The 13,280-nt window shown below is 46.6% G+C and overlaps 1 long non-coding RNA gene across 1 annotated transcript in view; it reads right to left on the bottom strand.

The window, feature by feature from the left end:
* Positions 1 to 11,861, bottom strand: part of LOC147710584 (uncharacterized) — a 49,702-nt gene extending 37,841 nt beyond the window's left edge. The window contains exons 1-2 of the long non-coding RNA XR_015295638.1: positions 11,753 to 11,861; positions 10,591 to 10,710 (exon numbers count right to left, since the gene is read on the bottom strand). This is a non-coding gene — a long non-coding RNA (uncharacterized LOC147710584). The remainder of the gene's footprint in view (positions 1 to 10,590; positions 10,711 to 11,752) is intronic.
* Positions 11,862 to 13,280: the final 1,419 nt, after the last annotated feature.

The following is a 13,280-nucleotide window of genomic DNA, read 5'->3' as shown; positions in this document are numbered from 1 at the left end:
GCCTGTGTACTGGTTTGTGATATCACTAGACATCCAGGAGCAACCAGTGAGTGAGTCAGGTGGTCAGAGATTTGATGTTGCCAACCGATTAGCCCAAAGAAAGGAGGGGGGAGAAACCTGTCAAGGGTGAAATCAAGGACCGCAATAAAGTTAACACCAATGACCCAGGAGCGATGTGCCAATTGGGATAAAGCAAGTGAAAGGTTAGCTAAGAAGGCAGGCTGCTCCACGTTACCGGTGTAAATGCAACCGAGAACCAGGGAGCCTTTCACAAGGATGAATCTACCACTAGGGTTTACAATGGTAGTCTTAGGCGTGAAAGAGACTCCTGAGAATACCCGACTCAGAGTCCATCAAGCGAACGTAAAACAAGTCATGGAAGAGATTTGCCCATGCCATCTCTTTTGGAATCAGATCAACTCAGGGGCATAGTATGAGTCTCCTGAAGAAATGCAACATGAGTATTCTTGTTCTTTAAAACTGAATACATCTTTTTGTGAAGGTTAGCAGTGTGCGTAGCCTGAATGTTCCAAGATAAGAGGGTATAATGCAGTTGCGGCTGGCATGGCTTCCGGGTGGAGAGGCGGGTGCGGTGGAATCGTGGGGGTTGTTCACGGGGGGTCACGGGGAGGAGTGTCGTGTGGAGGGGGTCGCTGAGAGGTCATAATACAATAAAAACGTACATTGAGGCTTGGTCCTTGGTCTTCTCTGCTCCTGCTCTCCTGCCTCTGACTCAAAGAGAAACAGGAAGCAGGCAGCCAGGCTCCCTCCCCTAAGCCAGTCACAACACTGCAATGCAGTGTTGTGATTGATCTGAGCGCCGTGACACAGCGCTCATTGAGGGGCTGGAAGAGTGGGCATGTTCTCCATGCAGGTTGCAATGCAGCTTGAATGGAGAAGGGGAAAGTGCCCATGACTGGTTTGGGTGGCCCGAGAGGGCTGACCAAACAGTCACTGCATACTCATGAGTGGGCAAACCACTCATCCTCTGCCCTGCTCCATAAGCAGAGCAGCCCCACCCACCCGACCGCCCGCCAATGAAACATAAAATTGTAATTAAAAGTTATTTCCATTTTATGTTTTTGCTTCTTTCACTGTGAGAAAGCAATGGGTTGACGATCCTTCGCCATAGAGGAGAAGCCGCCATTGGTATAATGTGTTACATGTACCACAGACATGATTGTGGAAAGGGTAGACCCACAACCCCTGGCTGAGGGAGCAGGAAGATCTATAGCTGAATGGTTGCATAAAGGAAATAGTAAGAGCAGTGGAATATGGCAGATGATCTGCCCACGGATAGGAGCCACAAATGGGGGGGAGGAGAACCAAACCAGGTTGCTCGCAAATGGCAGGCCACCCAAACCAGTATTTGAACAAAAAGATCATCATAATAAAAATGGTGGGGGGGCTCGGCAGCAATGATCAAGAAGTGGGACTCAGGGGCACCAGTTCAGTTAAGGAAGTATGGGTGGGTCAGAGCCCTGCACAAGCTAGACGAGCCAGGGATAGTGAGGGCATTTGGGGTTTATGAAGACAATGAGAAATATATTGGGCTGGAAGAGAAACCAAATAATGACACAGCCCACCTACTTGCAACAAGGTCATCTGAGCGAACAGAAAACATAATTGCATATTGGTATACATAACACAACCGGAGACTATAGAAAATTGTCCGCTGTCTTGAAAATCACCAAGGGAGGGGGAACAGAGATGTGTAGTGAGCCCAGTACTGAAGAGGCATCATCACTATCTGAAGAGACAGACATAGCTGATGGCAACTCTGGAATAGAGTTGCGGAGAGCCACAGCCTTGTATAGGGCTGCTTGTCTCCCATCATGGGCTTGCTCTGGTGAAGGAGTAGTGAGAACTGGGCGTGGGAGGGCGAGACTGAGACGAGGGTGCTAGTGGTGAGTCATGTAGTTGGAGGATCTTTGGCCAGAGTCACCCATCTGGTAGGAAGTTCCTTCATCGTCAGCCCGATCCAGGCTGATTCTGAGTCAGTGAGGAACAAGGTGTCTCAATTGGTCATCTTTTTAAGTTTAACTGGGAAGAGAAGGCTGTATTTAACCCCCATTTGTCCAAGCTTCCTCTTCACCACCAAGAAGGAAGTGCTCCAGGGTGTAGCTGGGAAAGACCAGGATTTGTTTATACTCATATTCATTACATGCTGCCAGGCGAGCAGCCCGAATGGTCTCGTCTCTGTTCTTATAGTGCGACAGCCTGGCCACTAAGGGCCACTGGGGCACACCTTGAGGAGGGTGTTTGGATGGGAAATGGTGCACTCTTTCAATCATAAAAAAGGGTGAGAGATTCATAGCTGGCATGAGGAATTTGATCCATCATTCCAGAAAGTCTGCTTCATTTCAACTCTCGCAAAAAATAACAGTTGATGGACAGAATGTAGAACAATGTCATATATTCACCCCAGTACAGAGATCTGGGCCTAAATCCATCGTTTTTTGCACTCCACGCCACCCCAGTTCAGACATGGCCATATGCAAATCAGTCTGACCCTGTGCCTCATGGGAACACCCCATCCCGAACTGCCAAGCCATGACTTCCCTGGACCGGAAACAAGCTTCCGAGGACCGGTTTCTGGCATTCCAGCCGTCTTCAGCCCGGCTTGCTTGAATCCAGTGGTGTGGAGAGCATGGGACTCACGTCTGAGCATACCCATCCCACTCGGGGTGACAAATGCAAAAACCACAGTTGATGGACAGAATGCAGAACAATGTCATACACTCACCCCAGTACAGAGATCTGGGCCTAAATCCATCGTTTTTTGCACTCCACACCACCCCAGTTCAGACATGGCCATATGCAAATCAATCACATCGATGCAGGGAAAGCCGGTACTCAAGGAGCCCCTAGCTCTACCAGAACATGGCCCAGGCAAAATGCCACCCTGGACCTCTGAGCTTATGACCAGAAGAAAAAACTCAGACAGCGGTACAGGCGCACCAGTGGTGGATCGGGTCCCTAAGAGGAGCGGGCTTTGATAGGCTACCAACAGGGACAAAGAAGACCAAAGTGAGGTTGCTTGTGGAGAGTGCCCAATCGGATGTTCCAAGAGAGTCCACAGCTTCGTCCACAAGAGTTAGCCCAAAAGCTCAACAGTTCACAAAGAAATAAGACAATGACTATGGAGCACTAGGATGAACCTCCATCATCTGATAAGTTAGGATTTTCTTGGGTAGAAGAGGAGGAAGAAGTGGGATGAGCGGACATGGTACTGGACCTCTTCTATGTTGCACCCACCAAATTAGATGCGCTATTTTTCATCTTCATGGGTTACCTCACACATTTATTTCTGTGTATTTATGTGTGCAGATTTTTCACCCAAAGACTCTACAGTCGGAGAAGGGGAACTCCGCACACATAAGTATAGGGAGTGCAGAGCCATAAAACTCCACATGTAGTTTGTGAATACCAAGATGTTGTAAACTTACTCAACGGTTTAAGTTTAGCTTTGGGAATCAGGATCTATGTATTTGGAAAGTGCAATGATTCCGAAGGAAAATGGGGGGTGAAGTCTATGAACTACCCTTCCCAAGATTATGTATTGTCCAGAGAACTCTACTGGAGGTTCTCATTCTAAGATGATGTATATATATATATTTCCTGTGACATCAATTCATGTTTTAATCACATAAAAAGGAGGTTGAGGGGGGGCGAGCCTTGGCAGATGACCATGGCAGTCGCGTAAGCCTGTAGCTCCGCACCGGCTCGTAATCATCCTGTCAGCCTGGCGGCAGACGGGATCCCGAAACTCACCCAGAGACTGATTTGGGGATCGGAGACGCCCAGGAGGGCACTTCTGCAGCCGACCTGCTGATATCAAAATCGGGGCATTGCTTTTGCAGACAGAATGGAGACAAGGCCTTGGAACATCATAGGGCTACTTCCGAGTGGAGAAGTGGAGCGAATGCTCACTGCAGGCTCCGGTGAGCTTTTGTGGGCCCTGACAAGAGATCCGGAACTTCGGCTACGACAAGGCACCGTGTCGGAGGGCCTGGGCTGGCTCCAGCAGAGAAGCGGTGAGGCCCAGTGGCTGCAGGGACTGCGGGGCAGCGAGATCTTGCGCCGGGGGCTGGAAGCTGTCCCTGGAATCTTGAGGGCTTGCTAGAGTGGCCTAGGGGCTGCTGCGTGCCCAGGTGGACTAAAGTGGAGCCCCTGAGCAATGTGAGGCCCGAGCTGTGAAGCCTTAGCCTAGTGGTCCCGTTTATGACTCACCTGATGGCCAAGGGAGCTTGAGAGGAATTCTTGCTGTGGAGAGGCAGCCGTGACTGTGCACCGGCGAACTCTGGTCTCCTGGGCTGTGGGTAACAGCCTGGGTGCACTGCTGCAGCATCTGATGGCTGGACTGAAGAATCCGGGCCCCTGCATATCCTGGTAAACTGGTGAAGAGCCCTGAGAGGTGCGAGGCCTGCGCACTGCATCCCTGGATTGGTGGTTCAGCCCCCGGCCCGCTTTGCAACTCATACGACCCGAGGCGGATCCCTACGACAGATAGGTGGTGCCTACGGACTTGGGCCACCAGAAGTGCGGACTCATCCCTGAGCGCCTTGCAGTGCTGTCTGGTGGCCATGCAGATAGCTGCGTCATACCAACAGCGCTGCCACAGTGGGTCCCCGGAGGAGGTGGAGCATTGCGACCCAGGCACTAGGGTACTACCGGACCACTTGTGAGTACCTTAACATGACCATGTGGCAGACTAAGGTGAGAGGACCCTGCATAGGGAAGATCCACTGTCTGCAGGGAATGCCTGGAGGGAGGGTCTGACCACTGGACATAATTGAGGAACCTGGTACGGCCCGGGAGCTGTGGTCCAGGGTGGTTACGACAAGGGTGTGTCTTGCATATACACCCACGAGGAGCGCGAATTGTGTGACTGTGCTTACTAGTGAAAAACGTTAGAGGGCAATTATCCCTGAATCGAGGTGGAAGAGATTTCTTGGGGTGCTGACCAGTGGCAGTGTGCAGCTGTGGATGGAGTTGCATTCCACGTGAAAAGCATGAGACCATATGGGAACACTTAAGGAAGCCACAATTAGTGCCTGGGTGAATTCCCGCTAGAGTCTGTTGGCAGTGAGAGAGAGAAGGCAGCTGCAACACCCCTCGGTGCTGGGATAAGCCCCAGAGGAAACCCCTGAGGGCATACCATCATAGGGGTGAAGAAACTAAGACGGTCCCGCTGCGATGAGGAAACCGCGAGTGAAGCCACCTGGGACTGCCCAGGAAACCGAAAAAACTCCTCAAGAAAAGGCGCAAAATGATCTGGGTGACCCAGTACAGTAGAAACTGATGAGAATTTTAGACGCGATCGCTGACACTAAGGCCACTCACCATCAGGTCATTAGGACGGTGTCGGTGGGCCTAAGCCTGCTCAGGGAGGAGCATAAGAAGTTAGCCGAAAGAGTGAAATACACAGAATCTAGAACCACAGTCCTTGAACCAGCACATCACTCGGTGGTGGAGCAGATGGGAGATTTCGCAGAATCCAGAATCACAGTCCTTGAACCGGTGCATCACTCGCTGGTGGAACGGATGGGAAACCTCACAGACAGGGTCCACACCATAGAGTGCAGAGCAGAACATGCTGAGGGGCGTAATAAGAGGAACAATATACAGGTTCTGGGCCTGCCTGAAGGTACTGAGGGTAACAATATGGTATCCTTCCTAGAACAATTGGTCCGAACTGCGGAGACCCCCGTGGAGGGGGCCTATCGACATTCTATACCTTGGAGAGAGTGCATCATGTCCCAGCCAGTCAGTCGGACCGGGGTCGACCTCTGTGACCAGTGGTGACTAGACTCCTCCACTTTAGAGATCGGGATGCCCTCCTACATAAAGCCTGGATGAAAGGCCCATATACCATAGGTAATAGCAGAGTCTCCATCTTCCCTTCTACACCTTGGATGTCCAGAGGAAGCGAACCTCCTTTCTGGAGGTCAAGAAATCATTGAGAGAGGAAGGGCTCCAGTACTCTTTGATCTGCCCGAAGGAGGCCAGCCATTGGAGGCGAGAGCTGTCCCTCCGAATAGGCTCCGTCCTTTTCGGATTTGGAGGTGTGTTCAGTGTTCTTCTTTCCACTTTTAGGCCACGCCATTCTGAGAACACCGAACACGCCCCCAATCCGAAAAATTTGGAACGTTGTTTCCGCCATTATTTGTTTTGTCTTCCCATGAGGATCGTCTTGCTTTCTCCGTGATGCAAGGACCGGCAGGTAAGCCATATTGTTTTTTTTGCTTACATTCTCTCGTTTTTTGTGTTTTCTTTCTGTGTTTCCCTGTGTCCTGTGAGCTGTTTGTCCCGTCCGATGTGTCCTGTGTGCTGTTTCTCCCGTCCGATTTGACAGCGTCACCATCCCGTCGTGTATGGTCCCCTTTTCCCGGTGTGCCCGTGAGCTCCGTTTGCAGTAGTGGCCGTCCCGCTTTCTCCGTGATGCAAGGACCGGCAGGTAAGCCATTTTGTATTTTTTGCTTACATTTTCTCTTTTTGTGTTTGCTTTCTATGTTTCCCTGTGTCCTGTGAGCTGTTTGTCCCGTCCGATGTGTCCTGTGTGCTGTTTGTCCCGTCCGATTTGACAGCGTCACCATCCCGTCGTGTATGGACCCCTTTTTCCGGTGTGTCCGTGTCCTGTGCCCTCCGTTTGCAGTAGTGGCCGTCCCGCTTTCTCTGTGATGCAAGGACCGGCAGGTAAGCCATTTTGTATTTTTTGCTTACATTTTCTCTTTTTGTGTTTGCTTTCTATGTTTCCCTGTGTCCTGTGAGCTGTTCGTCCCGTCCGATGTGTCCTGTGTGCTGTTTGTCCCGTCTGATTTGTCAGCGTCACCATCCCGTCGTGTATGGACCCCTTTTCCTGGTGTGCCCGTGTCCTGTGAGCTCTGTTTGGAGTTGTGGCCGTCCGGCTTTCTCCGTGGTGCAAGGACCGGCAGGTAAGCCATTTTGTATTTTTTGGCTTAGATTCTCTCTTTTTGTGTTTGCTTTCTGTGTTTCCCTGTGTCCTGTGTGCTGTCCCGTAGTGTATGGACCCCTTTTCCCGGTGTGTCCGTGTCCTGTGCGCCCTGTTTGCAGTAGTGCCTTTCCCGCTTTCTCCGTGATGCAAGGACCGGCAGGTAAGCCATTTTGTCATTTTTGCTTATATTCTCTCTTTTTGTGTTTGCTTTCTATGTTTCCCTGTGAGCTGTTTATCCCATTGTGTATGGAACCCTTTTCCCGGTGTGCCCGTGTCCTCTGAGCTCTGTTTGCAGTTGTGGCTGTCCGGCTTTCTCCGTGGTGCAAGGACCAGCAGGTAAGCCATTTTGCATTTTTTTTTCTTAAATTCTCTCTTTTTGTGGTTGCTTTCTATGTTGCTTTCTCTCTTCCCCACACCACTCTCTTCCACACACCACTCTCTTCCCCCACACCACTCTCTTCCCCCACACCACTCTCCTCCCCCACACCACTCTCTTCCCCCACACCACTCTCTTTCCCCACACCACTCTCTTCCCCCACACAACTCTCTTCCCCCACATCACTCTCTTCCCCCAACCACTCTCTTCCCCCAAACTACTCTCTTCCCCCAAACTACTCTCTTCCTCCACACCACTCTCTTTCCCCACACCACTCTCTTCCCCCACACCACTCTCTTCCCCACACCACTCTCTTCCCCCACACCACTCTCTTCCCCCACACCAATCTTCCCCCACACCACTCTCTTCACCCACACCTCTCACTACGTCACTCTCTCTCTCCCTAACTCTCTCACTACATCTCTACCTCTCACTACCTCACTATCTCTCACTACCTCACTATCTCTCACTACCTCACTATCACTCACTATACTACACTCTCTCACTAACTCTCTAACTCACTACTCAACTCTCTCTTTCTCACAGCAACACAATATCACTACAACAGTAACTATCTCTCACTCTAACACACTACTCAAAATTCACTCTCTCTCTATATCACAACCTCTCTATCACTACATCACTCTATCTATTTCTATCTTACTCTCACTACCTCACTATATCACCACACACTCTCAAAAAATAACTACATCACTCTCTCACTACCTCACAACTTCACTCTCTCTTTCTAAATTACTAATTCACTCTATCTCACTACCTCACTCTCAAATACACTAAGTCACTTACACTCTCTCGTTCACTACCTCACTATCTCACTACATCACTCTGTTTCTATCTTAATACCTCACAACATCACTAACACTCACTACTTCACTCTCTCAATACATCAATCTTTCTCTATCTCACTACCTCACAACATCACTCTCCATCACTACCTCACTCTCTATCTACCTCACTCTCTCACTACATCACTCACTCTCTATTTCAATACCTCTCTATCTCGCTACCTCACTCCCTCTCTGCTAATGCAATATGTCTAATGCAATATGTAACACATATGCAAACACTTAAGCTATTGACAATAGAAATGACAATAACATTTACTTAGGGATAAAAAAAATATAAAAAATAATAAGCGATGCCGATAGCTCTACCTATAATATTGCCGAGACCATTGCATTGTAAATGCTTGTTTTGGTTGTTTGCAGATTCAAGTGGTTTCACATGATTATAGGAATGGGGCGGGGGGAGCTTACCGGTTGGTTGGTGAAGGATCCACTGTCATCATGGTACACGCACATCATACCATAAGGTTTTTGACCTGGAATATAAGAGGAATGGGGACCTTGGCTAAGCGGCACATCATATACTCTTATCTAAAGCGCTGGGATATACACATTGCCCATCTTCAGGAGACTAACTTGGCCAAAGATGAAGCGTGGAATCTTTGCAAATGGTGGAGAGGTCAGGGCTTTGCAATAACCTTCCCGGCCTTCTCGAGAGGGGTGTTGATCTGGGTAAAACCTGGAGTCCCCTTCGACCTTACCCACTCTGTGATCGACACAGAGGGTAGGTATATATTCCTAGTGGGTAGATTGGTGGGACGAGAGATAGTTATGGGTAATGTTTACGCACCCAACCAAGATCAGGTTGCATACTAGGCTTCACTATCCACTAAAACTGAAGTGCATATGAATTGGCAGGTACTACTAGGAGGAGATTTTAATTGCGTAGCGGATGTTGCGACTGACAGTTCTCATCCGCCACTCCCGGGGGTGCAATCTCACCGCACAGCAGCTGGGTTCTGGGATGGGATCCAACACCGGGGATTAGTTGATATCTGGAGATGACAAAATGACAGAGACAGGGAATACTCTTTCTTTTAACCGATTCACCAGGTGCACACCAGACTAGATACCTTTCTCTGTGTGCCAACGCTTACTAGCTCCGTTACACATACGGAATATTTGGGGCGCACCCTGTCTGATCCTAGCCCACTATTGTTGTTTTAGCAACCTACAGAGACAACACTCCCGATCCCTACCTGGAGACTTAAAACGTTGGCATTGGAGGATGTCCCATATCGGACCTCCTTGACAAAGCTTATTGATTCCTTCTTCCTCACGAATGCACATACGACGTCCTTGACCTTGGTGGAATGGGAGGCCTTCAAGGTGGTGGTGAGGTGGCATTGCATGGGAGAGACATTCGGAGCGCAACGGGGAATACCCAGTGAGATCCTAAAACTAGAAGGGAAACTATGCCGATTGAACAATGCTCAGGCTGCTGATCCTACCTCTCTGCTTGAGGTTCAGAAGACGAGGGAGACCTACCTGGAGGTACTAAATCAACTTTGGTGCCATAGTTTCAGGGTCTACCTGGATAGGATGCAGAGGGAAGAGGGGAGGGCGAGAAGGCTTCTGACATGGCTGACCCAACCAGTGACCCGTGGTTAACCTGTCACCCAGCTACGGCAGGAAACGGGCGAGCTCCTTTATAGTCTGGACGATATTAACAGTGCTTTCCACAGTTATTATGAGAAGTTGTATGCTCCTGCTACAATAACTGACCAGTCCCTTATTAAGTACTTTCTAGACCCCTTGCCATTTCATGCTCTGGATCGCCAGACACAGGAAGAGTTGGGAGGCCCGGTGACAGTGCACAAAATTCGGACGGCCATTGGAGACATGGCAACGGGTAAAACACCGGTACCTGATGGTCTCCTGGTGGAATTCTACAAGCGTTATGCCACTAGTCTGGCGCCCCCGGCTGGACGTTCTTCATGCTGATTCTCTTGATAGGGTTGAATTACCCGGTAGAACATGGGATGCACTGAAACAAAAGAGACGACTTCCAGAGTGATGGATTTTAGACCCCTTATTAATGTTAAACCTGGCAAATAGGTCACTCCCCCACATGAAAGCTGTTGTAAGTGAACTCTCCAACGCCTGTAGTAGATATAGTGGGTTTATTTGCAGAATAAAGCAGAGCACAGCAGTAGAAGAACCCAACGCTTGCTGACCAGTAACCAACTGACTCAACAGAAGCATAGCCCCCCCCACAATAATATAGCGTTCTAGAATAGAAACAAGACCATAGAGAAAAGAGATGATCATAGAGAAACAGTACAATGATAATAGCATAAATCTATAACACATCTCCCTTCTTTACAAAACAAAGAAATAAACATTAATTGCAAATAAAATCATTTGAATAAGCAGGAGGTTTACGATACCTTAGAGGCTTAGAGTTGAGATCAGTAAGAGGTCCTTGAGAAGAAGAAGAAGAATCAGTGATGGTGCTGCGAATATTAGTAAAACCAGAATCAGAAACATCACCACCACCATCACCAATCCTGTCAGAAGGAAAAGAGAATGAAGCAGGTTCATCAACTGAATTAGTTAACATGTAACCACTACCCCTCTCTTCATGAAAATCAACATTTGAATCATTGACCACATTGCCAGAAGATGATCCAACATTTCTCTCATACAATGCGACTCTTCTCAAGTTCCACTTTTCTCCATTTTCTTTTTAAAAAAAATATTTTTATTTATCATTGAAAGAGAAACATACATAAGGAAAGAAAAAAAAGACATAAGACATTCATAAAGCATTAGTACCTTATATAGTAATTATTAGTACGGAGGGACACTTAAAAAGCAATCCATTTTACCAATATTCAAAAATAACTAAATAATGAATGTAGCCAGCATAACACAAACGATAATTTTTTACATGAAAGGTCTCCAGATTTTCTCTCTTTTCATCAAAGATTGAGGTCCCCTTAATTTTGCTAATGAAAGCTCGATCAGTTGTATCTCCTTGCTTAAAGCCCACCATTCCGAGATGTGCGGGGGATTAGGTGATATCCATGTCCTAGCTATGACCAATCGTGCACAAGCCATTAAGATGGTAATGAGGTCTTTAAATGTATTACTTATGTCCTGCAAGTCTAGTAAAATCAGCGGTGCAGTACATTTTGGGCAAGTTATTTGTTTATGGGAAAAAATGTCTTCTATTTTTTTCCAAAATTTGGCCAGTGAGGGGCATGAGAAAAACATGTGCACTAGATCAGCGACATGTAGATCACATTTAGGGCATTTCATACGACAGCTTACGTCGTTGTTACCTGCCTAGCTAGATATTCTTTGTGGAGTATAGAACCCAACGCTTGCTGACCAGTAACCAACTGACTCAACAGAAGCATAGCCCCCCCCCCACAATAATATAGCGTTCTAGAATAGAAACAAGACCATAGAGAAAAGAGATGATCATAGAGAAACAGTACAATGATAATAGCATAAATCTATAACACATCTCCCTTCTTTACAAAACAAAGAAATAAACATTAATTGCAAATAAAATCATTTAAATAAGCAGGAGGTTTACGATACCTTAGAGGCTTAGAGTTGAGATCAGTAAGAGGTCCTTGAGAAGAAGAAGAAGAATCAGTGATGGTGCTGCGAATATTAGTAAAACCAGAATCAGAAACATCACCACCACCATCACCAATCCTGTCAGAAGGAAAAGAGAATGAAGCAGGTTCATCAACTGAATTAGTTAACATGTAACCACTACCCCTCTCTTCATGAAAATCAACATTTGAATCATTGACCACATTGCCAGAAGATGATCCAACATTTCTCTCATACAATGCGACTCTTCTCAAGTTCCACTTTTCTCCATTTTCTTTTAAAAAAAAATATTTTTATTTATCATTGAAAGAGAAACATACATAAGGAAAGAAAAAAAAGACATAAGACATTCATAAAGCATTAGTACCTTATATAGTAATTATTAGTACGGAGGGACACTTAAAAAGCAATCCATTTTACCAATATTCAAAAATAACTAAATAATGAATGTAGCCAGCATAACACAAACGATAATTTTTTACATGAAAGGTCTCCAGATTTTCTCTCTTTTCATCAAAGATTGAGGTCCCCTTAATTTTGCTAATGAAAGCTCGATCAGTTGTATCTCCTTGCTTAAAGCCCACCATTCCGAGATGTGCGGGGGATTAGGTGATATCCATGTCCTAGCTATGACCAATCGTGCACAAGCCATTAAGATGGTAATGAGGTCTTTAAATGTATTACTTATGTCCTGCAAGTCTAGTAAAATCAGCGGTGCAGTACATTTTGGGCAAGTTATTTGTTTATGGGAAAAAATGTCTTCTATTTTTTTCCAAAATTTGGCCAGTGAGGGGCATGAGGAAAACATGTGCACTAGATCAGCGACATGTAGATCACATTTAGGGCATTTCATACGACAGCTTACGTCGTTGTTACCTGCCTAGCTAGATATTCTTTGTGGAGTATAGAACCCAACGCTTGCTGACCAGTAACCAACTGACTCAACAGAAGCATAGCCCCCCCCCCCACAATAATATAGCGTTCTAGAATAGAAACAAGACCATAGAGAAAAGAGATGATCATAGAGAAACAGTACAATGATAATAGCATAAATCTATAACACATCTCCCTTCTTTACAAAACAAAGAAATAAACATTAATTGCAAATAAAATCATTTAAATAAGCAGGAGGTTTACGATACCTTAGAGGCTTAGAGTTGAGATCAGTAAGAGGTCCTTGAGAAGAAGAAGAAGAATCAGTGATGGTGCTGCGAATATTAGTAAAACCAGAATCAGAAACATCACCACCACCATCACCAATCCTGTCAGAAGGAAAAGAGAATGAAGCAGGTTCATCAACTGAATTAGTTAACATGTAACCACTACCCCTCTCTTCATGAAAATCAACATTTGAATCATTGACCACATTGCCAGAAGATGATCCAACATTTCTCTCATACAATGCGACTCTTCTCAAGTTCCACTTTTCTCCATTTTCTTTTTAAAAAAAATATTTTTATTTATCATTGAAAGAGAAACATACATAAGGAAAGAAAAAAAAGACATA

The sequence above is a fragment of the Lissotriton vulgaris genome, chromosome 5 (genome assembly GCF_964263255.1).
Source record: "Lissotriton vulgaris chromosome 5, aLisVul1.2, whole genome shotgun sequence".
NCBI lineage: Eukaryota > Metazoa > Chordata > Amphibia > Caudata > Salamandridae > Lissotriton > Lissotriton vulgaris.
The sequence above is the reverse complement of the archived record's forward strand: the minus strand, read 5'-3'. Positions and strand labels throughout refer to the sequence as shown.